This window comes from Crotalus tigris, unplaced genomic scaffold (genome assembly GCF_016545835.1).
Source record: "Crotalus tigris isolate CLP2741 ecotype Arizona unplaced genomic scaffold, ASM1654583v1 scf7180000017774.6281472, whole genome shotgun sequence".
Classification (NCBI taxonomy): domain Eukaryota; kingdom Metazoa; phylum Chordata; class Lepidosauria; order Squamata; family Viperidae; genus Crotalus; species Crotalus tigris.
The window spans coordinates 2,638,032-2,662,688 of record NW_024096625.1 but is presented as its reverse complement, the minus strand read 5'-3'; the positions used below and the strand labels follow the sequence as shown (position 1 = coordinate 2,662,688).

The 24,657-nt window shown below is 36.0% G+C and overlaps 1 protein-coding gene across 8 annotated transcripts in view; it reads left to right on the top strand.

Moving 5' to 3' along the window:
* The window catches only part of CREB5 (cAMP responsive element binding protein 5), a 293,130-nt gene that overhangs the window by 25,105 nt on the left and 243,368 nt on the right, over positions 1-24,657 (top strand). For 6 of the 8 annotated variants that reach the window (XR_005556490.1, XM_039341996.1, XM_039341995.1 and 3 more), the window contains exon 2: positions 1,735-1,788. The exons of the other annotated variants lie outside the window; for them this stretch is intronic. The gene's annotated coding sequence lies outside the window, so the exon portion shown is untranslated. The remainder of the gene's footprint in view (positions 1-1,734; positions 1,789-24,657) is intronic. 8 annotated transcript variants of the gene reach the window in all.

Here is a 24,657-nt window from a genome sequence, read left to right as displayed (position 1 = left end):
TTATACAGATTTTTTTCTAGTATACCATACACTGGAAGATATGTTCTGCTGTTTGTAGTTTGCTGTTTAAATATTTTAACAAAATACTTTTCATTTCAAGATGAGTTTTTAGTTTTACTTTTAAGTTGTTTATACACAATCTTACTCTTATTCTGATCTTACAGTAATATGCTTAAACCATTCATTTGACAGATATATTTATTTTATTAGAACATTTTTGTCTAAAATTTTCAGCGGGGTATTGGTTAGAAAGTTCTTGATAAGATCTGTTACTTATTACTATTTATTTCTTTTTATGAGATGAAAGTTTCAATAAAGGACACATATTAAACATTTCTTTCAAAAACAGTTTATTTGAATTCATTAGCTACCCAATCTCAACAGGTAATATACAAAACTAGATAAAATTTTAAAATAGAAACATCAAATCAGATGGATAGTCCAAATAAAATAATGTTATAAACAGTAAAATCAAACAAAGCAAAAGAAGGGCCCTAGACAAATAATAAAGCAGCAACCTCATTTAAGTACTCTTAGATCACAAACTTACCAAGAAGTAATGAAATACAGAATGACATTCCCTATAATGTAGCTATATATTTACCTACTTACAGTATATAGGTGATAGTTTTTGAGAAAGTTATATACTATTCCTAATTCACACATTTTAAGTTCCAGAAACTATATATTAAACAGATTAGTGTACTGCCAGAATTATTCAAGTATTATTAAAACAATTATAGAAAGTAGAGTTTGGGATGCCAGGAAACAAGATATTGTTATGGTCAGTGAGAATATTTTGAGATTGGAGAAGGAGGAGGAAGAGGAGGTGGAGGAAAAGGAAGAGGAAGTGGAAGAGGGGAAGAAGAGAGAGGAGTAGAGTAAGTACAGATTAATAGAAGAGGAGAACGAGGAGACAGAATGAGACAGCAGAAGGAGGAACAAGAGGAGGAGGAGGAAAAGAAGAAGAAGAGGAACTACAGAAGAAGAAGAGAAGAACGAGGAGACAGAATGAGACAGCAGGAGAAGAGAGAGGAGGAGCTATAAATTAGACAATGGTCAGATAAAAGGGAGCTTAGCTAGCAGAGGAATCTCAGAAAGGACCCTTTTTAATTTCTCGCACCATAATGGGGGAGAGATGTTGATGCCTGCCCTTTGTGGTAGTTCAAACAAGAAACATCAACCCGAGTACTAATAGTACCTTTATTGTAAGATTAGAATACCAGACCTTCCTGTCTAAAAGGACATCTCTCTTCCTTCATCTTTACAGGCCATGAATGGAGCTGCACTATCATCATTTTAAGGATGCTTATTGTGTTCTTTGTTCTGCAAACTTTCTTTGTAATTTAGTAATATAATTTTAATGAAAGCTTTAAAATCAAGAGTAAAATCAAGAGTAAAAATTAATAGAAAGTAAAATAATGTAAGAGGAAAAAAGAAATAAATAAAAGAGCTAAAGAACAAAAAGAAAAAATAAAATAGAATAAAAAGAAAAAGAAAGAATCGAGGTATAAAGAACTAGTCTATTTACAGCAGTTATATTTGTAGTTTTACTTTTTTCTATTTTCTTTTTTCTAAAGTTACATTGTGACCTTCTTTCTATGATTTATGCTATCTAATCATTAAAACCATGGATCGTAAGTGCATTTTTTCTGTTTGATGCAAAAAAAAACCTCTACAAGAGGTTTCCAATCAACAACAAATATAGATATTGTCTTTTCTCAAATCATACAGGTCAATTTGGCCATCTCAACAAGTTCTATCATCTTCACCAACCATTCCTTCATTGTAAGTATTTCTGAATTTTTCATCCTTGGTCTTATAATAATCTTGTTGATATTATTAGCTATAAAAACAAAGTTCATGACTTTTTCCAATTATTTATCCATCAGTCCCAAGAGGAAAAATTTTGGTTTTAGTTGTATATTAATCTTTAAAATTCTCTGAATTACTGTATGCATTTGAATCCCAGATCTTTTAGCTTTTCTTTCACATCCACCAAGCATGATAAAATTACCCTTCTTGTTATTCTGTTTCCAACATAAATATGAAATGCCTGTATACATTCTAGATGTTTCTGATGTCATATATCAGCTGTACATAATTACCGTATATTCTGGCCTATAAGACGACTTTTGAGAGCGTCGAAACAGCCTCAGAACTCAGGGGTTGTCTTATACGCCAAGTCGTCTTATACGCCGGAAATAAGGTAGTTTCTGGTGTATAAGACGACTTTCTAGGCATGCGACTCGGCGTCGATGGTCTTGCGACCCGGTGTCGAACTAGGGGGTTGTCTTATACGCCGGAATATAGGGTATATAAAAATTCTCTTTAAAATTACGGCATCAAGTAAATTTCAGTCCTTTTAATCACATATTTTTCCTTTCCATCTGTATATTAGTCCACTTTATCATACATTCCTTCAATTGTCTTCTGTTTCAATAAAATGTTATACATTTAGCAATCACATGTTTATCATTTGTACACAATTCCTCTTCGAAGTCAGTTTTCAAATCAATACTCTTTTGTCTATTTTGAGCATGATAACCAATAAAGGAGAATATTTGTAGCTCAGGATTGAAATGAGAGTGCCTTGGTACTCTATGAACTTGCTTGTTTTCTTGCAGATGCTTCATTACCTAAACTAGGTAACATTGTCAATGCTAGCGCTCATTATCATCAGTATTGACTAGCACTGATGATGTTACCTGGTTTAGGTAATGAAATGTCTGCAAGAAAACAAGCAAGCATAGAGTGTACCAAGGAATCCTCGTAGAATCCTCGTAATCTGACAACCATAAACAGGAAAAGAATTGACAAGCATGTCCCTCTGCCGTCAGCTGCTCTCTTGATTTTATTTTCTATTGCCTTTGGTAGAATTCTAGTATCTCATGCCGTGTTAACTATTTGTGTTCACTTATTATTTTCAACTATAAAATGTTAATTTTTTCCCATTCTCTCTCTAAAAGCTGTCAATTTATTAATAAATGATTCAAACTTTTTGTCTAGTTGCTCAAACATTGGAAACAATCCTGATGTAATTCCTCTTTCTGCAAGAGGTACTAGCAATCTTGTCTTGTCCTATTTTTTTTCTGCTTTTTTTTAGTAATTGCCATTCAAATATTATACTTCAAAAGTGAAAGTGTCTCAGTTATAAGAAGGAAAGCCAAAAGCAAACTTTCTTCCCCATTTTTCCCCCGGTTTGTTAATACTTTAGTCTCAAATGGCACTCTGTGGTTACAGCCCAATTATAATCTGATTTATATTACCTTTACCTATAGATTGTAAAATTCATCAATTGTCTATACTCTTTACTGTTAAACAAATAACATTCAGGTTCATCTGTCAGTTTAATTCCAATATTTGAAAAGCACTTTAACAAAAATATTCTTTTTCAAAATTACTGTCCCTTTTATCCCTTTTAAACTTTCTTATATCCTATTCTTGTTAAGCCTTTAGGCTTTTAAAAAGCCCTTTTTTCTTCCTTTAATCCAGAAAGAATGTTGACTCACCAAGTGGATTTCGTTTATTCACCACTTGGAAAATCTCTTCTTTTAAATGTTAATTGATTGCATCTGATAATGATTAAGAAAGTGAGGCTTTTGCAAATCTCTTATCTAAGTACGTTGTATTACAGTTGTGAACTTGATTGAAATCCCTCCACCCTCAGGCCCTCAGCTCATGAGTCAAGCACAAATATCTTAGTTTTTGCAGTCTCTTTACAAGGATCAGCTGTCCGGAGTGCTAATGAATAATCTCACAATTTTTGTCTGGAAGACAGTGCTTATCAGAATTTACTGGCTGGTTGGCGATCTCCACTGCAATGCTTTTCCCACTCCTTCAGGGACATCTAGTCTTCCCTAGAACCTCACTCAGAACTCTATCCAACAGTTTCTCAAGACATTCATTCCATAAGAATTTACATGTAGGAGTATTTGGCACATCCCTGTGTACCAAATATTTTATGTTGCTATTGCATTATTTTATTACCTTTCCAGTATATTGGTGCTTGAGGCATTTCATGTTAAGCAGCTCCATGAGCAATATATCAGCTTTATTGTTCCTAATATATATGGTTTAAATTTTCAGGATAAGTTAGATATTATTTCCATTATTTATTTAAAAAATTAGATTTTATTATATTATTTTATTAAATTTATATTATTTTACGGTTCTAAATAAATTGTTGTGAATTGTGCTCTTTATTTTTCTGCTAGACAGATTTTTCAGAAATACAAAATAATACTTTTTAAGTTATTATAAAAACTATATTTCAGGTTAGCAGGACATGATATGGGATGCGTTGACTGTCAGAGCAAAAGCACAGTCCCACAACCTTGAAAACTATTGAGAGGTTATAGATTAATTGCTGATTGCAATTGGTAACATACTGCTATTGGACAGTTTATTTGTAAATTTATATTTTCTGAATTATTCTCCTGAATACTGGCAGAAAATGTTGCTGGTCTTTGTGTGTTGCACATGCCAATTTTTCTTGCATTTAGAAAAAGGTGGAAAATGTAGCTTGAAGAAATATGTAAAAGTTTGGTGATTTATTTAAAAATCCATTTTTTCATAAATTGTATAGGTCAAAGAGACAGAGAATTTAGCTGTTCATCTGCTATGTATGAAAACTGGCTCGAAAGGAAGCTGGCTTTAGAAGTTCCTTTTCCAATTTCAGTCCCTTTTTCTGCTTTGACCATAGTGACAGTCTGAGGTTTTGTCTTTTCCAGACCATTATAATACTAAACAAAACCACAATAAAAAAACACCTCTTTTAGCCGTGGTTCCTGGTGGAAAGTTCCAGAATTCTTATCAACTTCATTTTAAATGGAAGGAGGGAGAGGGAGAGAGGGAGGGAGGGAGGGAGGGAGAGAGAAAGAGAGAGAGAGAGAGAGAGAGAGAGAGAGAGAGAGAGAGAGAGAGAGAGAGAGAGAGAGAATCACATTTGATTGTTCTGCTGTCAATATAATTTTTCACCATTCCACTGGTAATCTAGTAAAAATCAACGGTATGGATGGCTACAATTAATGAGTAACAAGTCTGCCACCCTTCACAATAGACAATAATAGTAGAGGTATATGCCTGCAATGAAATGAATTCCAGCAGGTGAACCTGACTATTTTACTTAAACCAGCCAAAAATCAGTCCTTTGATATGTAGCAAAAGTTGTCTTCCTGGTGGACTGGACAAAGGATAGATGATATGGAAAAACGTGTTACAAGTGAAATAGTCAAGCTTGTTGATGACACAAAATTGCTCAAAGTAGTAAAAATCTCCAAAGTAGTAAAAATTTCCAAAGGGATCTCTGCACTTAAGGCAGTGGGCAATTCAAATGATAGATGTGGTTCAATATGAGTGATAAGCATTGGTGACAAAAATCCTAATTACACATACAAACTAATGTAATTAGAACTAGCAATGACTGATGAGGAAAGAGATCTTGGAGTAATGATAAATATTTCAGTGAAGATGTTGATGTAGTATATATCCACTATAGAAAAGACCAGCAGCATATTAGAAATAACAAGGAATGTATTGGAAGTATTGAAAATAGACCTGTCAATATCCTAATTATTTTACATGTCAATATGTGACTACATCTGTAATATGCTTTGCAGTTCTAGTCAATGCATTTCAAAAATGATATAGTGGAGCCAGTGAAGATTGGGTGAAAGGTGACTAAGAAGATCAAGGGATTGCAAGGAAAAGTTGTGACAATTTGAACCTTTTAATCTAGAAAGGAAAGCGTTGACTGGCAGCGGACATGATTGTACTGTACAAAATTATTCACAGAATGAGTAAAATGGACATGGATAAGCTATTTTCTTAAAATACTAGAAGCAAATGTCACCCAATGAAACTAAGACCTGGAAGAACCAGGAAAGACAAAAGGAAATTATTTTAACATAATTCAGTTTTGAAATTCCATGCAGTGTGGTGTTGGCTAGCTTTAATTCCATGCTGTGTGGTGCTGGCTGGCTTAAAGAAAAAGGATTGGGTAATTTTGGAAATCATGGTGATCTATTAGCCTTGATGGTAGAGAAACTGCCTTTGAAAGCCATCTGCTGGGAGACTACTGGATCTCTTTGTGCAGTTGGTTGGCCACTGCAAAAACAGATTTCTGGACTAGGCACTCAGTCTAACAGACGTCTGCCTATATTCTTATCTAACCCTAAAAACTGGCTCATAACTGCACTGGGACAAGATGGCAAGATGGCCTTAACACTGTTCACTTTTTTCTTATGACAAAATATGGAAGCACAGAGTTAAATAAGTTAAGAACATTTGGAATGAGGCTGTTTGGCTATGTTTACCATTAGGCAAAGAACAGAAAGGAATGGATGGAGATGCTTTTGAATATTGTAACAGGGTATCAAAATGTTACTTAATATATTATTAGATGTATTGGTTTGGTGGTAATGAAATACTGACGAGAGTTTCTGCCTGAGGAGACCAACTTCGAATCTGATTTATTTTGAGTTATTTAAGCAGGAAGTGGAATGGAGTGGACATTTCCTGCTCTGTCATGAAGTATGTCGGACTCAATGAAAAGGTAGAAAAAGAATCATCCTTGATTTATCTGGGACAAATCTCTATAAAATACTCTTAGTTCTAGACTTAGTGCCTCAGAAACAATTTTTGAAATGATTCACCTTGGGTATCATGGAAAGGAAGGTGTATACGAGACAAAAAGAATACCCCTTTGTATGAAGAAGGGATTCAGGGACTCTAGCTTGGCTTTTTTCCAATATGCTTTACACTAAGGCATTCCACATAATGCTCCATGTAATTCAACAGCTAAGAAAAATACATTCATCAAATAGCAAATATTTTTGTGTGGCATAATGGATTATAAAATAATATAATAAATTCAAATATGCTGCATTGAAATTAAAATGCACAGTTTCAATGATACCAATGAAAACTGCACATACTGTATGTTTAACATGTAGACAACCTCTTATGCATACATAGTGGCTTTGAATTGTTCTAGCAATGTGTGTCAACTAGGCGTTCTTTTGTTTTTGCTCCATCTAAATATTAACATATAGCCACAAGAAAAACTTGAAAATATAAGATATTTACAACTGGTAGCTGATTCCATTTTGTTATCCTTGGTAGAGTTTGCGCACATTTCATAATTGACCTCAGACTAGACAGAAAACATCTTCATTGTGCTAAGCTATGGTTTAAAAACAAATACCTACTTATATCATGTCTCATAGCACTCAACTTTGTCTCAAACCTTTAATCTGTTGTCTGAAAAAAAAAATCATATGTGAACCTCAAAAGCTTTTATTACAGGAGGGAGGTTTTGAAGCTGTAAATACAGACCACGTCAAGGAATTTAAATAATGCAACTGGATATGTGATTGTGGAAAGGAAAATTCACTATACTTGTGAATTTCACAGATTTTCTCCCCAGATAAAAGAAAATAAAAATACTAAGGTAAAAGAAATTGAAAAGAGAATTGAATTATGAACATACCCATCAATTGCATAATATTATTTTGCCAAACTGATCTTGATGGCATAATTCTGGAGTTAAAATTATTGCCTGATAAATTGTTCAGTGTAGCCTGAAAGTCTGGTGTCATAGAAAATAACTGATTGCTTCAGTACCACAAGATACAGTGACAATGACTCATCCGGATGTCTTTTGAAGAGGGTTAAAGTGGTGCATAGTTTATCTCAATGGCTTGGAGTATTAAAGGATGTGAAGAAAGGGCCTCTCTAGTCCCTTCAAACAAGTTCTGCTTGTAGTCTCTTTGCCTGGCATCACAGCTGAAATCTATTTTTTTATTCTTTACAATTAGAGTTTAAAATAATCAGTTTAATTTAACAGATCAGCTCAGTGAGGATTAAATCTCATTGAACTAAATTAGCATTAAGTTCCAAAGATAGATGGTATCTTTCTACCTGCATAAAGACAGTGATTTTTCAATAGATAAAGGCTGATGTGGCTCTTCACTCTGCTAAGATTCTGTTTTAAACAATGTTGGCTTAAAAATAGGTGTGTGTGTGTGTGGGGGGGAAAGGTGTATTGTATGTAATTATGTGGCACTTTTTGTTTAGACCAGAGTGTGTACGCATAGGATCATGCTGTACTGCTGGCAGTTCTGGGCATGGCCCTGGCAAATTCACTCAATGAAATCCAGCTTTTCTAAGAACACATATTTTAGATTAATTTACAGATTACATCTGTAATTATGCTTGTTTATGTTAGTTTTGTAAAATATGCTATGTATGTTACTAAAAGAAAATTAAGATTTTGGTTGCAATATTAATACATATTCAAAGTATAAACTATTTAGTAAAGCTTGCAGATATGAGCGCATAGAATCATAGAGAAATATAATAGAAGCATTGTTTTTGGAAGTAAACACTTCTGTTTCAAGATAGCAAACAACACATTTATTTCAATATACATTACATTTTTCATCCATAACTACAAATCTGATTACTAACTGACTTATCAGATTTAAAAATAAATCTCATTTTAAAATGTAAATTTTTGAGCAATTTATTCTAGTTTGGACTTATAAACTTCCTTCTACTCATGATTAATTCACAGAATGAAACTCTAAACTCTTTCAAAGGTGCAAACTCTGTGCTTTGCTCAAGATATTCCCAGGTGGCTGGTATAAATGTAAGCAAGAGCCAAATACATCATTGCAAAATAGGTTTTGTTTGCCAAAATAAAACAAAACAAAACAAAGCCAACCATGTTTAAAGGAAACTTCACAGATGATATTTTCTGTGAACAGCTATGTGATCCAAGACAATTTTAATATTAGTTGACTTATTACAGGTTTAGGTAAAGAAATAGATGACTTTGGTATTCCAGAATTAAATACTCAGCCATATCTTTCTCTGGTATCTGTTCTCCTTTCTTCTAAGACAAAGAATTAAATGATTTAAAGTACTAAAGCCTTGGGGAAAATTAAAATAGCTATGTGACAAAAAAAGAAAGAAGAAACAAAAGTTTATTAAAACTTCAGTTATCTTGGCACCTGCACATGGGACAAAGCCAGCACCTGGTATTTTCAAGCAATTGCTGGAGTACCTATACCTTGTACAGCTCATTAATGCTGATGCCACCTTTGGACTTGGGCCCAGCCATCTCCCAATTTTCCTGTCGGGACTTACCTAATCATGGGCACCTGTAAACCACTCATCATTTTCCCATAAAGTCCTAGATCAAGGTTGCATAATTTGTCACTTGTGTGCATTTTTCACATTTATTTTTTTAATCCTCCTCGTTGCCCTCAATTTTTGCAGAAAGTTGTTGGACATTAACTGTGCAAAGATGAAACCATTACATTTTTAGACCATCTTAGCTTTATTATCCCCTCATCCCCAAGAATGTATTTCAAAAATACAGAGAGAAAGAAGCTCCAAGCACAAATATGTCCCATAATTTTATCACTTTTTACTTCTTTCCAAGGGCCAAAAAAGTAAATAAAAATATGGGTGGTTCCCAGCTTCTAAAAAATTGATTCAGTTGTAAATTTAGTAGTTTGTACTGTGAAATGGAGCAAAATACAATAGCTGTATGACATTATATTGAAAGATCATATCTATTTCCAGTTGTTTTTGGATTCAAATTAAGATATTAATTATCAAAATCTATATCAGTTAGGGCCTGGCCTGACAATCTAAGGGACTGTGTTCATTATGAACCGGCCTGCAAGAAAAACAGTTCTGGAAAAAAAAGGCCTAAGAGGCCTTCATAGCAGACATAAATCAGAAGGGCTTCTGTATCTCTCTTAGGCTCTGGTATTATGCCTGGCCTCCATTTCTTCTTCCTTTAGAAGAAAATTAATGTTTTGATCATGAGTTTAAAGTATTTCTAAATCATATGTATATTTTAATGTGAAATAATTATCTTGCCTTTAACATTTGTTAATTGATTTCTGTATTTTAAAAATACGTTCACTTGATATTCTATTTAAGTGAGAAAGACAGGACTAAGTTGAATACATAAAAGCAATTTGATGCTGCTTTAACAATATTTTAATGTTGCAATAATACTTAGATTTATACACTGCTTCACAGTGCTTTATATGATATTATCTGAACAGGCAAGGGAGAATCCAGACAGAATACAAAAGAGAAAAAATGGGTAGGGATGCGAATGACACTAACTGTTTAACTTTCTTGGTATCCACAAAAATTTTATACCAAAAGCAAAAAACAAACAAAACCCTTATATATATATATATATGTATGTACCTGTATATGAAATTCTTTTTTCCAGCATCAGGCAAACTGCTTTTTCAGTTGGCAATATTTTTTCAACAAATCTTTATTTTCAAGCATATGTGCCAGTGATAATATAGAATCAACAAAGGCACACTTTCCAACTATCTAGATATTAGATGATGAGTCATGTGATCAAAACTACGGTGATTGTAGATTTGAAGGGGCTGGGTTGAAGCTGATTGTTGGAATTAGGAAATAAATCAAGTAATTAAATCTAGACTGTTGAGTCTGTTGATGGACAGGGAAAGAGAGAAGCAAACAATTTACAAGGTTACTATACACAAAAGTTTGCATGACTACTGTTGTGAAAACAGTTGAAAATAAATAACTAACCATCCTAGATACTTAAAAAACTAGACAATATTTGATTTTAAGGATGTGTGTGCCAGATGGAGGACATAGGGACAAAAAGTTGGACATGTCCTTTTGCAAGCTGAAGAGAACTAGAAGTCCTTCACTTATACTTGAATTCAGTTGTACACATACACACACACACACACACACACACACACACACACACACACACACGTTTTGGCAGGCTTTTAGCTACAGGGCAACCATGCTTTTACTGTACTGAAAAATACATTATATCTGGTCTCATATTTCATACATAAAAGGCAAACCATACAAAGCAACAACAAATTGAAAGAACAATGAATGTGGCAAGTGCTTTTCTAGTCCTAAATACAGGAGATTGTGTTGCAATGAATTCTTCTAATTTATTCATCTCTTTATTTTCTTAGGCTAGGTGTAGCTATATACTTTTCACATATTCTTCAGTCTGAACTTTTTTTCTTGGAGACGTGTTATAGAGTTTTCTTCCAACTACTGTGAATAATTAAAGATCATCCTAGAAAACTAGTTATCCAATATCTTCTGTATGGATCAAATGATACTGATCCAAAGATACTTAAATCAAGCAAATACAAGTTTTGAAAGTGAGCATGGTTTTTTTCTCTCTCATATAACTTATTCATTGAGGAAGCAATTGTGTTTTTTGTTTATTTATTCCATTTATTTAGCTGCCCATCTATGCAAGTTCTTTGGCTTCTCTTCAGCTGAGTTACCCGGCACAGTTTAAGTCTTGGTTCCATCTTAGGAACAAAGCCAACTTGGGATTTTGGTCTAGTTACTTTCTGTCAGGCAGTGGCAAACCAATGAAACATATCCTTTATTTTTTACGGTTTTTGGTGCAGTGGTTAACTCTACTTCTAATCTCCTATACTTTCCTGCCAAGTGGGTTATCTTTAGGATTGGATTGACGTTTTTGTTTGACAGCTCAGGAAGTTAAGTAGAATCCAGGGTCCATGAAAGTCCTTTGTTTCCCCTGTCTTGTCCTTCTAATGTAATTGCTCTGGAATCTGAGGATGTAGAGCAGTGGTTCTCAACCTGTGGGTCGGGACCCCATTTGGGGTCGCCAAACAATGCAGTCTGCCATTTTTTTCCCCTTTTCCTTAGCTGTGCTACTCCCTTTTATTCTATTGGCTTTTGAAAGCCAGTAGAATAGACTCTCTTGAATAGAGTCTAATTCTATTGGCTTTCAAAAGCCAATAGGAATTGTCCAGGCTATCTCTGCCCTGCTGAGCCCGACAAAAGTCCCATTCTGCAAACGGTGCTGCACCAGTTGAGTAGTCCTCGACTTACGAACGGTTGAGTAGTCCTCGACTTACGAACAATTGGGGGGTCAGGGCATTACAAAGGTTGAGAACCACTGATTTAGAGCCTTTGTCTGTAAAATATCATAAAGTTGACAATATTTAGCAGTCTTCTGGGAAAATTTCTAAATATGCTAACAGTTTTTTAAAAATAAATAGGATAGTGATTTTGCCCAGTAAAAGCAGTAACTCAGTTATATTACAATTTTCTTGGAGACAGGATTTTCTGCACACATTTGCTGATGATGTTGTTTGTTTCTTTGAGTCACTGTGCATGCATTTACTATCAAAGGAGTGAACAGTACACTAGACCAGAATTGTTACTGCTTTAGAGCAGAGATCCCCAATCTTTTGGGTACCAGGGACTGATTCCATGGAGGGAGTTTTTTTGTGGACTGGGTAGGGCATGGTTTGGCACATTGCCTGGATCCTATGTGTTGTGTCCTGGGCCTGATGAGGGAACTCAGCAGGCCCAGAAATGTTGCAAATGATCCTGGGCAACCTAAAAGCTGCCCGGGACCTGACTGGCTGGTGCTGGACTACTGTGCATGCGCAAGGCACAAAGAAAGAGGGATTCCTATTGGCTGGACTGCCTGGGGGTTGGAAATCTATAAAAGGCCTGCGTGCCTGTTTTGCAGTTGCTTGGAATGGAGTTAAAGAGAAATAAAGAAGTTTGCTTTACGATGTGTTGTGTTTCAATGCCTCAAATTCCGAAACACAAAAGTGGAGACGAAGGTGGGATCACTGGAAGGAAAAAGGCAGTAAGAAGAGGATAAGCCTCATCTGAAAAGCCTGAAGCCTGGGAATTGGCGTCCAGCTCTGCACTCACCTGCCAGTACAGCATCGCTGGAGGTGAACTTGGCAAACGGGCCGTTCCCCTCAACAAAGACTTGCAGTGAGGCATTTGAAGCAGAAGATGTCAAAGATCGGATGTCTGTCTGAGTTCGACGTCTCTCACCTGGAGCACTGAAACTCCTATGTGGCCGGGTAGAAAATTACCTAAGGGTTAACCAGGTTCAAGAAGACGGCTTGAAAGCAGCAACTCTGCTGTGCATCTGTGGTCAGGACACTTTCAATGTAGCTGAGAACCTGGTAGCCCTGGCACTGCTGGAGTCTGTCACCTATATAGACCGAAAAAACACGCTGAAGGATACTTCCACACCAAGCTTTCTGTGATTGCGTGGAGGCATGCTTTTGAGCAGAGGGATCAGAAGCCGGGCAAGTCTGCTGCTGAGTTCATTGCTGTGTTGAGACAAGTTGCCAGGCCTTGTGAATTCAAGGACCTGGAAGAATGCTTACAAGATCGTTTCGTCTGTGGCCTGAGAAGCAGGGAGCTGCAACAAAAAATCTCTACTAGAGCTGAAGTCACCTTCCAAGATGTCTTAGTGAAGATGCAGCTGAAGAAGCAGCAGGCGGTACTGTGAAGGTTCTGTGGCTTGCCAGAAATGCTCCAGTCATCACGACCGTCCATCAAGAGGTCGCTCAGGAAGTCCAAGACTTGGATCCTGAAGAGGAGATAGATAGACTTCACCAGCTGGCGGTGAGAAGACCACAAGAAAAACCTTCAGTGTCTCGGTTGCGGAGGACGCCACAAGTGCACAGACTGCCGGTCCCACTCTGCCATTTGCTGGGCATGTGGTAAGCAAGGCCACATTGCCATCATTTGTTTGGATCACCTTGAGAAGAATCCTTTCGGAAAGATACCAGGGTCCCCAGCCAACACAGGGTGGGTTTCTGTGTGTCGCATAGAAGCATCTTGCGAACGGGGACACACAAGCCCTTTAAAAAGAAGCTTCGCATTGATGTACAGTTACAAGGGGTTCCCTTATTGATGGAGCTGGACACCGGGTCCCCTCTATCGAACATTTCACACAATACTTTTTAAAGAATTTGCTGCAGTAGCGGCCGTTGAGTCAAACTCAGGCCATCGAACCTAATTCTTACTGACTTTCAAAATTCAAAGGTTAATGTATTAGGAGAAGCCACACTCAAGGTGCAGTGTAAGGCTTTCCAAGGCCTCTTAGATGTGGTGGTTGTCGGGGTGATCGTACGAGTCTAATTGGACTTGACTGATTTGAGGCCCTGGGAATTCAGGTGACTGGTCTGAATAGTCTGCAAACTCCAGGACTTGCAGAAATCTGAAAAGAGTTTGTGGATGTGTTTAGTTCAGAGCTTGGTTCATACAAAGGGCCTCCCATCACACTGCGATTCAACCCAAACATCGCGCCAGTTAGGATTAAGCCTAGGAGGGTGCCATTCACCCTCAAAGGCAAGATTGATGCTGAACTGGACAAGCTGCTCCAGCAGGGGATCTTGGAACCTGTGGACTCAAGTCCATGGGAAACCCCAATTGTGACACCTTTAAAGGCTAACGGGGAAGTCCGAATTTGCGCGGACTATAAGTGTACTCTGAACACAGCTTTGCAACAGCGTGCATATCCTGTACCAATAGTGAGTCACATTCTGGCCTCCCTTAAAGGGGGAACACTGTTTGCAAAGCTTGATTTAGCACAGGCCTATCAACAGCAACTGCTGAAGTTCAAACAATAGTGACCCATAGGGGTGCTTTTAAAGTAAAAAGGTTACAATTTGGGGTGAATGTTGCTCCTGGCATATTCCAGAGCATCATGGAGCACATGTTCAGGGATATGCCAGGGGTCTGCCCCTAGTTTGATATTGTCCTCATTGCAGGGGAGTCATCGCAGAATTTGGCTGAAAGATTAAGGACTATATTGATGAGGTTCCGTCAAGTGGGCCTCAAATTAAAAAGGGACAAATGTAAAATTGGTGTTACTACACATGCACAAGGTGTGAAGAAAGAGGGATTCCTATTGGCTGGACTGCCTGGGGGTTGGAAATCTATAAAAGGCCTGTGTGCCTGTTTTGCAGTTGCTTGGAGTGGAGTTAAAGAGAAATAAAGAAGTTTGCTTTACGATGTGTTGTGTTTCAGTGCCTCGAATCCCGAAACACAAAACTATGCATGCGTGAATTGGTCTTTGCTCATTTGTTTGCCTGGTTCCTGTACCAGTCCAGGGCCCAGGGACTGTGAATCCTTGCTTTAGAGCATTGATATGTAAATTGTAGAAATGGCCTTGGTACCTTTCTATAAATAAGAATTTTAAAAAGTCATTATCATCCTCCATCGTTCCACAATGCCTTGGTTGATATTTGAAATTAAATGGCCATTAGAAATTCAAATCTATTCTTTATGCTTATTTAATTTACAATATTAGCAAACAAAGTGACAAGATAAGATTGCTCATTTGAATAAATACACTCAGACAAAATGTGCCATTTTTGTTTGGGATAAAGTAACCCTATCACAACTGAAAATAATACAATATTCGAAAGAAATATAAAGTATCATCATTTTATTAGTATGCCGTGACTATTATGTACAAAGCAGTAGGTAATATAAAACAAGTTTATAAATGATCATAATGCAATAAAATACACTTAAATAATGAAGTTTTAGTAATCATAGAAATCAGTATGCATTTAATACTAAAGCCAATTCAAATAACTGCTATAAGCAGCACATACTAAAGCCTGGCAGAAAACAAAAACTCAGGCTAAAAGGTAGCCTGTCTCAGATCATTATATTGCCCCTGATGTTGTGTTTCAGTATAGTGAAAGTTGCAGACCCATCCATAAATCAGATCAGATTGTCTTTTGTCCCTGGTAGCGAACTAACTTAGGCTATATGTGTCTGGAGGCAATTACAATGATTAAAAAAAATAAGGATTTGGGCGAACTCTGCCTTTTTGTACTTGTATCCTAACAAGTACTGAAGTTATAGGGTTGGCACTGTGATGTCAAAATCTGTACTTCCTTTTTGCTCTCCACAGATACCTGTAGTTCCAAAGTAATTTGTTAACACTTTTTCTATTTCTCCCATGGCATTTCCAAGTTCTCTTCAGTCAGAATCAGATGATAAGAATCTTGTAAGATGACTTTAACACACAAAATTCACCCATGCTTCCTTTGAAATTCTTGCACTTAGTTTTCTGAAAGGTTTCTAATTCTGCTTTTCAGTCATATTTCAGTCACTATTTTCAAGCTCTTTTTCATTTCATTTTTCAGTCTCTCTTTTCAAGAAGCTACCCTCATCTGGTCTTCATATTGAAGCCTTGTTCTGTCCTCACTTGCCATTTATAGCTCAATATAATGACCTTTCAATCCTACTCTTGTATTTAGAATTAGCCTCAAAATTTCCCATATATCTTGCACCCTTTTTCTTTATATGTTCTCCATACTGATGCCTTCCTCTTGTCACAACATGAGTGACACAAGCTTAAGTCATCCTTAACTACATATTTGTTAAAATTATATAAAATTATATATTATTCCAAACCATGCAAAGGTAACTTGAAGTTCTTTCAAATCTGTTAGGCTTTGGAAAAAAGTTAAATGACTATAGTGCTTGGAATAGAAGGAGAATAGGATAAGCAATGAGTTCAGCAAATATCAGGCTAATATACATTATTTTCCTGTTGCTCAAGGCTGTTTAAGTTAATACTGTGGAAAGTTTCAAGACATATATAAAATATTTTGATGCACAATAAAATGGAGATAAGATTGATTGCAAGTGTGACAAATTCTTGTTTGGACAGTATAATTAGAGACATTTAGAGAAGCATTTCTCTTGGCAACTTTAAAATGTGTGGACTTCAATTCCCAGAATTCCCTAGCCATCAAACTGAATTTTGAGTCAGTCTACATATCTTAAAGCTGCTTAAAGTTGAGAAACACTGATACAGATAAATATCAGAAGGAAATATATTCTGAACGGAGAGGAATAAAATCTATTATGGTTTTCTAGAACTTTCTAGAAAGTTTGTATCACTATATTAGGATTGTGATGGAATGTTTACCTGAAAGAAAGCAAGGGACTTTTAGCAACACACGGCTTTCCTAGACAGAGGTCTAGATTAAGAGATTGGAAAGTCCAGGGAGGGGGAAAGACATTTGAGATAGCCACATCATAGAACCTCTCATGATGTATCTAGAAGGGTAAAAGGTTATAGTTTTAGTTTAGTTTAGTTTAGTTTTATTAGTCAGCTAATAAAGTACTGTTATTGACTGGAATTTCCTGTGTTGTCTATGGATTTGGGACTGATATGGATGTACCCAGACCTTCAAGAAGAATAAATGTTGCCTTAAAGAGCGGAATAAAGGGCAGTGAAGCAGCCACCAAGTTGTGACTGGTGATCAGGGTCAAATTAGGATGCCTGGATCTGTATGAAATGCCCAAACATCTCCAGCTAATGACATCTCCAGGTAAAGTGGGACTCCTGGTTGACAGGGAGAGCCCAGACAGAATGCTGTCATGGAAGCACACACCACAGAAATGAAAGTGTTATTTTGTGGGCTCATTGCTTTGAGTCTTGGGGTAAAGAATGGACATGTCAATCAGAAAGCACATGATGAGCAGGAAGCTTGGATCCAAAGTTATCAATCTGCTTAAAGTACAGACTACTGGAATATAATGTTGCCGTTTATAATTAAACAGTTTCCTTCATGTCCAGTAGTCTTTTTTAATACAATATTAACCTATCCTAATATTTGATTATCTATCTATGTATCTATCTATCTATCTATCTATCTATCTATCTATCTATCTATCTATCTATCTATCTATCTATCTATCTATCTAATTTAGAAACTGCTCATCTCCCTCACAGAGAAACTCTTGATGGTATACAAGCAAAATATAAAAACATAAAAAATGTTCATAAATATTATAAGACAAATTATTTTAAATTCAAAGTTAAAAAGGTGGGGGGAGGCCCTTCAAGGCTCAAACCAGTCTCATAGTTGCATGGTATTCTGTGAACCACCCAAAGATACCACCGGGTCAGGTCTTTGGACATTTCCAAAAGGCCAGGAAAGTGGGGTTCTGCCTCAGTTTTGGGAATGATATGTTCCAAAGGATGGGGGCAATGGCAGAAAAGACTTTTTTTCTGGATCCCATGAGGGAGCATATCTTGAATAGAGAGGAATAAAATCTATTAACTGTCAGGGTCTGCAATATATCTTCCCTGATTGACTGGTCCCATGCCTATATATATATATATATATATATATATATATATATATATATATATATATATTACATATTATTTATGTGGATATAAAAGCCTATGAGCAAGCCCTTTTTCTTAATTGTGCCCCAGAATTTAAACTGGTGAATAACAGATAACAATAATTCAAGAAAATATTTGCCTCTGGTTTTTGCTTTATTAGAAGGGAAGCATATTATCAGTTAACGTTATGATTACTTCCATTATTTTATATTCCTTTACTATTGCAACTATTATTGCTACTAACAGCTGTAATCACAGTTCAATATAAGATTAATGGCAGTTTTCCAAAACAGTAACTTTATATGCATTGAATTGGTCCAGAATTCTTTAAGAGATTAATTAGCAGGTACTAAGTATAGAAGCCAATCTGAAACACATTGCTTCAGAAGTAACCACACATAATGGCAATATTATTTTCTTGTAAAAATTATGTTTTGGGGCAAGGCTTTTGGCTGAAATTCTAAGCATATTCACTAGAAAGAAAATCCCATTTAACTAATGAGTTTACTTCCAAGTAAACATGTCTAGGCTCATGCTGTTAGACTCGTAAATAATTCATACATATCTTTAAAGGCTGTTTTACAAATTCTGCTGACGATTACTTCTGAGTCTTAAAGTCAAATGGCATTGATTCATTTAAGTATAGCTTTTGGGCTCTTTGAAAGCTTAGCAGATGTTTAAATTGTTTACTGCAAGATTAAAAAAAGTCAGCATTTTACCAATTAATTACATCATAACATGTTCGGTAGGTGATGTTTTGATTTGGAGCAATTTGTTAAATGATACTTGAGGGCTGATATTTGTTTCCATCTGTTCGTAGCTTAGAAAATATCAAGCATAATTATTTCACTGTAAAGAATATTTCCCGTGTTCTTCCCAGCTAAGAGGAGAAATAGTGATGTTACTTTTGGATTTTGTTGATATAAGGAATAAAATGCTTTCAGTTGCATGGTTAAATTGAATGCTTGAAGACATTGTTTGTATTGTCTCATTCCAATATTTAGTTGGAAACAAGCTCAGTTTCTTTTAAAAAAAAGTCTCCGTTTAAGTAGGGTTACCACATCTGAACCACCAAACTCCAGATAATCACTGGAAGCCAGCAAAGAGAGGTGAAAAGTTCTAATTCTTTGCTCCCCAGATACAAATTTTACATAGCCCACATGTATAGCCAAGCTGCAGAACTCCTATTCCTTCAACAAAATAAGCAAAAATTGCTTTGAACAGTATGAGAATTTCTTCCCATATGCTGAAAAGAAAGGCCTTAATTAAAGTGGGTTTATAGTATTTTCTAGTAGTGAAGACCATTCTTGCAAAAAAGTAACAGGAAAAACAATTCCTTCTGCACACATTTAAACGTATTTTGGGCATTGTGGAAACCTTGAAAAATAGGTATGGTATACAGGAAATTAGAGGTAATTTCTGACAGAACCGGTTTGGTGCAATGGTTAAGGCAGGGTACCCAACCCCCGGTCTGTGGACCAGCACTGGTCCATGGCATACCAGCAACCAGTCCACACAAACAAGTGAAGCCCCATCTATGGGATTCAGGCAGCATGCAAAACCACGCTCCCTCCGGTCTGCAGAAAAATCTTTCTCCACAGAACTGGTCCCTGGTGCCCAAAAGGGGCACTGGGATAAGGCAATAAGGAGTCTGTGAGTTCCAGTCCTTCCTTAAGCATAAACCAGTTGGGTAACCTTGGGTCAATCACTCTCTCTTAACCCTACAAAGGAAGCAGTGGTATACTGCTTTGGAAAAACCTTGCCAAGAAAACTCAGGCAGGAATCAAAAACAAGGAAGGAAGGAAGAAAAGAAAGGAAGGAAGGAAGGAAGGAAGGAAGGAAGGAAGGAAGGAAGGAAGGAAGGAAGGAAGACATAAGTTTTCAGACTATCTCTGGGAATGTAAGGAGCATTTGCATTTTATGTTACTTAAATAAAGCACTTGCTCCAAGCAAATATAAATCCAATATGTAACAATTTTACAAGGATCTTTAAAAGAAGAGAACAATAATTAAATGTAGATATGTTTTGGAACAGAATTACTCAACAATTTAGCAATCTACAAGATGCCTCGAGATAAAGCCATACCTCCAAATGTTATATCATCTAATTCTTTAAAATATTATGAGTAAAGTTCAAAGCCAAGAAATCTGGAATACTTCCACAGCTGATTTGTCCATGACCCCACCATATAGCTTGAATTACCATCACTGAAATCCATGTCAGAGTGAGATCATTCACAAATTGTGTACAGGTGCTTCCCCAAACAGACTCAGGCTAGCAATTCTTTTCATTTCAAATCCTCTTCCTTCCTCCACTTTCCTTTCATAATTTGTTTAAACGTGTGTGTGCGATGATGTATATCTTACCTAAAAAAAAAAATCAACCTTGCAAAGATCTTATAGTGAATGTCATCAGAATTTTGCTTGCTGTCCAAAAGCACTATATATGATATATATATAGATATATAGATATATAGGTTTGGACAAAGCTTAGCAGCACTTTTTCGTGCGGCTGCTGATAAAAACAGGATTGCCAACATGATCGCCGATGTCCGATAACAGATATGGCACAAGAAGAAGAATATTAAAAATCCTAAAGCATCAAATCTCACATTTCAAATGGAAATACTTCAGAGACTGTTTTCAGGTTCCTATACATAGGAATTCAGTCAGATGCTGGTTCATCAACATTAGCAGTTTAACTTGTGAATTTTCTCCACTGACGGATGTTACATTTGCAATGGCCTTGGAACAGATGAACTGACGTTTATGGCATGGGTGTACCAAATGAATGCAAGAGGGAGCAAATGACAACATGTGCACTTTACAGATAGTCCTCGACGTATGACTAGACTTGACCCAAAAATTTCTATTGCTAAGCAAGACAATTGTGAAGTGAGTTATGCCCCATTTTATAGCGTTTCTTGCTACAGTTGTCAAGTGAATATCTGCAGTTGAGTTAGTAACTTGGTTGTTAAATGAATCTGGATTTCCCATTAACTTTACTTATCAGTAGTTTGCAAAAGGGGATCACATGACTCCAGAACACTGTAATCATCATAAATACATGCCAGTGTCAAGTGTCGGAAATAATCATGTGACCATGGAATGCTGCAATGGTTGTGTGACAAAGGTTAATAAGTCACCTTTTTCATTGTGGTTGTAACTTTGAATGGTCACTAAACAAATGATTATAAGTTGAGGACTATCTGTAGTATTCCATTTGCAAACTTGCTTGCAATGTTATGATGCAAATAAGAAAGGTCAAGTTTGTGTTGCAATATCATGTGCACAATTTGTCATTTTCACACCATGATGGTTTGCATCAGATGCCTTTGTGTGATAGTTCAATCACAAATGAAAGACTGCAATTCTGTATCATTAAGTGCTTAACATGGACATATGAGTCAGTTGATATAACTCAGTCCTTAGTTATTGGAGCCTGAAAACGTGCTGAAATTCAAGTTTTTTTGAGTAGTGCTTTTGCTGAGTAAATCATCTCACCATATTTTTCACAATAAATGTAGATAAAGGTTGGGATAAACAACATTTCTCAAGTTTCACCATTTCTTCTATAGTGATAAAATTAGCATGACATAGAGATTTTGTAGCAAACTGTTGTCAACAATATAGCCAAGTTGATAGTTGATATCCTTATTTCTTAGATGAAATATGAAAATCTTACTAAGGCTATTTGTTACTTAAATTCTAATTAGTTTAAATAAGCCTAACTCCTAAACTTTTTAGGAATATTTTAGGCTAAATAGATTGTGTTACTGTTTTTGTTATCCATGAATGCTATTTTCCAGTTAAGCCAAGGACAACAACTGCCTCACTTAAATACAAAGTTATTTTGTTTATCTTTTTAAAAATTATAATAATAGCAATTATTGTTCTGTAATACAAACTAATAATTGATTGAACTATTGTGTCATCAAGTCTTAGTGACCACCAAGCATCCTTTTCAAGATGATCTGTCCTTCCATTATTCTGTAATCAAGTCTATCCACCTCTCTGCTGATCATCATATTCTCTTTCTGTGTTTCCCAGCATTAAAAACTTGTTATCTCCACATTGTGAGTTCAAAACACAATAATTCTAGCTCTCAGTGAAATATCTTTTGCATGTATTAACAACTCTCTTAACTATGGACAGTTCTCCACAGCAATATAATGTAAATATAATACTTTTTCTTTTTCCTCTTCCCTGAAAGAAATATGTTAATCCTTCATGTTAGCTAGTGTTACGGTTTTCTTATATTGTATAGATAAATATATCAACAATTTTTGCATTCATATATTTAACAGAACAGTTTAAATGTCATAGTAACTTTATCTTTAGTCATAAAATAATATCATTTTGCAAGAACATTGACACAAAGAAAAGACTGAATCTAACAAATTTTGATGAAAGAAAACAAAACCATCTTATATCTTTTACACATATGTGTAAAAATTTGGAAGTTAAGAGAACTGAGATATAAAGGAAATCCAATGGCTGTACTTTCATTTATTAGAATAGTTAAATCATCGTTGGATTCTGTATTTCCACATAGAATTCTTTTCTCTATAAGCATTTAGTAAAGAAATAAAACTTCATATAAACTATATTTTGGACTATTCATATGGATGCATAGTAGATTATTTTTATAATTGGGAGTATGTCTTTGACTTTCTCTGTTTTATGCTTACAATATTTACACAGTATTCTGGAGAGGTATTTTAATCCATTTTGTAATGGTTATTTCTAACAATTCTTTAAACTACACTGATTAAAAAAAACAACAACCCTAATTCAGTCATGTAAACCATCTTTTCTTCTAAGCAAATCTATGCTATTACATGGCTCTCTGCATATTTCAATGCTTTTGACAAAAGGAAAGAAAAAGTGGAAGTTAGCGTAGACAGACCTTCCCATCTCAACAGAAATTCCTTGTCACATTTTCATTAGTTTGTCAAATGATCCTGTGCAACATGCATCTGCAGGGGGCAGCTTTTGTCTACTAGATCTGCAGTCCGTTTGTTTTTGCTGCCTGCCCAATGGGAAATTCCAATTTCTAGAATCTTAGAGGCTTATTCTGTCTTGCCCTAATTGGACGAGCCAAGCTTAAAGGTTGCAGCCACATCCTGTTATCCGGGAAAACCTCAAGTTAATCTACTGAGTTGCCTTTCTGTTGAAGATGCTTGCCCTGAATTTTACACTCCGCAATGGTCTTTTCTTTTGATGATCTCCAGAGCAGCCTTTCTGCACAGCAATCCATTAAGTTAATTGCTTAACAAATTTTGTTAAATATGCAGAATTGGCTAAAGGTGATATCACAGACAGTTCATCCAGTGCTACCCTGTGATAAATGCCTGGCAACAAATGCCTGAAAGACAAGGATTGCACCTTCTTGTAGGGACAAAGTTACTCTTCAAGCTGATGATCACAATAGCCATTTGAATGCTCTTGAAGACAAGCCAACACCTATTCCTATTTGTGTAGAGGTTTAAGGCTGCTTTTGATACTAGATTTAGATGCTTTATGGCAAATGCTTATGTAGCTCTTTTCTTTCCGTTTTCTGCTTTTCTGAGCAGAGTGGTGGATTTATTATATCTCTACTCATTCCAGTTTCTGCAGCTTACTGTTCTTTTCAACAAATTAATATTTTTGTGATACTTTATATACTTGTGTCTGTTCTTGATATTCCCCACAGCAGTCCTTTTCCACTGTGGGGCTCATTTTTCTCTCATTTCCATTTCTTTTTATGTGATGTTTCTGCCATACATCGCTCATTTTTTTGCCACGCCTGTTCCTGCTGGCTCATTATATTTATGATTCCTTTACAGCAGCATTTCTGTTTCTTTCTTTCTCCTACACACTCATCCAGCTTTCACTTTCTCACAAGCATCACATACTTTGGCACACTTAAGGCCAGATTTGGGCAGAGGGCAAATGGCAACCATGCCTATCAGTCTAGGAGAAGTCCAAATGAGTCCAGGAGATGGCAGACTGCTATATCTGTTAGCAGTGGCAACAGGGATGTACAGGAAAAAGTCAAGTACACAATGGAAGTCACACCCTGTAGCTCAAATAAAGAAGGTAATAGGACTTTGCATAATTGTGGCTGCTATTTTGACTTTTTTATCCTACCCTTGTCAATAAGATAATGATGATGATAATGATGATGATACAGGAGTTCCCCCCAACCAAAACAAAAACTTAGTTAAACAATAGAAACAAGTGTTTAAAATGAATGACACAAGAAGAAATATCAGTGCTTACTCTTACTGTAAACCTTCTATTTGAAAATGAAGAAGACAAAACAAACTAGTATTGGTTATCAATCCAATTGCTCATGAGAAAACAATAAGAAACTTCTCCTCCAAAGCAGCCATTATTTTATGTCCTTCCATTTATAATTCCCAGAAAACACTTTCTAAAAAGAAGTAATATAGGACATGCTGCTAGCAAAAGTAGCAGTGGTGATACAGATGCAGGAGAATGAAGTTAACTGAGAGTAGAGGAAGAATTAGGTAGATTAGTGGAGCAGCAGAAAAAGTGAGGATGGGGGTGGATCAGGTAAGGTACCTACCTGAAGTCTTCCCAAATGTATCTGTGTGAATGTGCTTCAGTAACCTTTCCTCTTTGGGACAACCCTGTCTCGT